Raw genomic sequence first — 3,324 nt, 5'->3', positions numbered from 1 at the left:
GGGCCCAAGCACTTGGGCCATCCTCCACTGCACTTCCGGGCCACAGCAGAGAGCAGGACTGGAAGAAGAGCAACTGGGACAGAATCCAGCCCCCTGACTGCGACTAGAACCTGGAGTGCTGGCGCCACAGGTGGAGGATTAGCCTATTGAGCCACAGCACCGATTAAACTGGTACTTTTAACAGTGATCAGTATAGTTGTGTATTATTTGTTTTTTAAACTCTTTGTTTTGAAATGTTTTTAAATTTACAAAGCAAAAATTGTGAAGTATTAGTACAAAGTGTTCTAATACACTCCAGGCCCATTTTCCCTATTATTAACATCTCATATTAGAATATTTGTCATAATTAGTGACCCGTCCCAGCTTCCCCCCCCCCTTTTTTTTTTTTACTTCATGAAGAATTCAAAAGACTTGCTGGCTTACAAGTTCAAAGAATTAATTTTTGTTTTAAATATAATTGAATTCACTCATATTTTCCCACAACCTTCTTTTAAAATCCAAGTCAATATTTGGGATCTTGACCAGTTTTTATTTAAAAACTTGTAAGTTTCACACAATTATTTATTACACAATCTTTAAACTTTATTCTTATAAAAGTGTGTTCACAGAAAGTCAAAATAATATTCTTTATAGTGTTTTAAATCGAACCTGAGAAAGTGGATGATGCTACCTCATGGTCATTTCACTGAAATACGCTAAAGGTGCAGATAGTCAAGGATGTAAGTAAGGGAGAACTTCAAAATTAATCTCCAAAACAAGGCCCCACTGTAAGGGAGAAAACCATTGTATCAGTTAATAGGTTGATATGATAAAAAGCAACTTCTAAAGTGTGTTTTGATTGACATTATTTAATTCATGTTTATCCTATTGATAAACAAAGTGAACATTATATTTGTTGCTTAAGAAAAGGTGTTGGAGAGATAAAAGTATATCATTATTATTATAATGAACTAACTGTAGCTATTTCTGCAAGGAATGCTTTAAAATAGATTTTATTTATTCATTTGAGATATAGAGTTACAGAGAGAGAGAGAGAGAGAGAGAGAGAGAGAGAAGGAGAAAGGTGTTCCATCTGCCAGTTCATTCCTCAGATGGCTGCAATGGCCGGAGCTGAGCCTACCTGAAGCCAGGAGCCAGCAGCTTCTTCCAGTCTCCAATGCATGTGCAGGGGCACAAGCATTTGGGCCATCTTCTACTGCTTTGCCAGGCCATAGCAGAGAGCTGGATCAGAAGAGGAGCAGCTGGGACACAAACCAGTGACCTTATGGGATTCAGGTGCCACATGTAGAGGCTTAGCCCACTGTGCCACAGCACCTGCCCAAGGAATTTTTTTTTTTTTTTTTTTGAGGCGGATCTTAAAGACGGAAGGGCATGTGCTTTTCATGAGGCATTCTGAGAGCCAGATTCAACAATGACAGCCATTTCAGTTCCTAAGGATAGGAATAATCCAGCTATTCAATGTGAGAATATATAAGCAACAATGGTATCAATATTTGGGGACTAAGTGTAAAGTTTGCAATTGTTGAAGTGTGAATTGGACACCATTCTCAGTAAATTTCCTTCCTATTAAATATACTGTTTCCTTAATCTGAATTTCATTTTGGATCAATTGAATTTCTCTCTTTATCCCTTTAAAATTTAGATTCTTCTGATTCTTTCTCAGAAGTACAGAGTGCTCTATTGGAGTACACACTCCCTCGCACAAAAATTTGTACAAATTCTTCTAACGTTTACCAAGTAATACATTCAAACTGAATAAAAAGCAATTCTATGTTGACAAGAACTGATAATATGTTAGTATGACACAGAAATTGATACTTTCAAAAATATTCTCAAATTCTACCAGTTAGAATTTTAGCATTTTTAAAAAGGGATTATTGAACTATATATAGGCATAAAACTTCTCTCTGTTTAAAGATTAAATAAGATAAAGAGTTAATGTTTGCTCCACTAAAAAGTGAAAAAAAATATAAACAATGCCAAAAATCAAATATGCAAAGGAAAGCCCTAACTGGTCCTCACAACTTTTATTTCTTTAAAACTTATTCTAAAGGGGTCCCCATTTTAGTATCCATAATGATGAGTGTGCAGTTAGTACCACTGATGTTTAATGGAATTAAGAAAGCAATCTGTATAAACATACAAGGTTCTAGATGCTATGTGATATACAAAGGTAAATGAAATTCACTAATTTTTTTTTTTGTGGAATAATGCATTTCTTTGACTTTGGTCATACCTCTTTAGCTATAATGACAGCAATTCTAGTGATAGGGTCTTGCTCTATAAATCCAGCATCAACAGTCACCAAATTGTATTTAAATACCCAAATTGCATGCAGATTGTATTACATTAATGGCAGTCATAAACTGATTCTGCAAGACTGGTCTTATAAATAAAAAACTAAATTACTCAGGCCTTCAAATAACTTTATTAAGAGTTGGTTTGAGAGTTGACTCTCTGGATGCTGATGCTCAGTGACTCCGAGTCTTTCCTAGGTGATTATCCCCCAGTGCTGCGCAGAGAATATGCATTTATTGTTCTCTGGTTTCCCTTCCTTTATACAGATAGTCCTTCAACCTTGGCATTCTGACATCTGTCCCTATTTTCCCCAACATTTCTTTGTTACTAAGCATTCAAAAACCAAATGTTCTAGCATGGCTTATTTCCCCATATGCTACTTAGAATGTGATTGTCCTTATATCTCTCTGGGAACCATTTCCTCCCTAACGACTGTTTCTTCTAGCTAGGTCATCCACAGAAAGGTTTGGTGTCTCCTTGGCAACCACATGCTATTAACATTTCTCAGTATCCTTTTTACTCCCACTCATCACATTTTACATTTTCGCTTTTATTATTAATCTTTGAAGAGTTTTCATTTAGCCCTTATCTTTGTTTTATATCCCCCATGTTAATTGTCCATGTTCTCATACATACTCTGTGTCCTGGTCTTAAAATGCCTTCAGATTTTGTTTACATGGGAGGGTAGAGATAAATCTGGTCTACAGACTAATAAGTCTTTCCTAAACTTCCTTCAGCTGTGTTGTATAAGCCTTACAGTTTCCTATCAAATTGTAAGTTTGGTAAATGAAGGTGATTCACACGCTCCTATTTTGAGGTTATATTAACATTTTGGTATCAGATATAAATATGAAATTCAGATAATAGGTTAGCAAAGTAGGATTTTATGAGCCCTCTCTACACTGTAGTTGTGATACTGTCTGTAACAAAAAGTTAGATGGTAGAGGTTGTAAAAAAAATTGGAATTAGAACATGCAAAATTTCTGAAGTTGAATCTCAGGTATTTTTCTTACCAACTGTTTGATG

This window comes from Lepus europaeus, chromosome 1, assembly GCF_033115175.1.
Source record: "Lepus europaeus isolate LE1 chromosome 1, mLepTim1.pri, whole genome shotgun sequence".
Classification (NCBI taxonomy): domain Eukaryota; kingdom Metazoa; phylum Chordata; class Mammalia; order Lagomorpha; family Leporidae; genus Lepus; species Lepus europaeus.
This window is presented reverse-complemented; position numbering follows the sequence as displayed.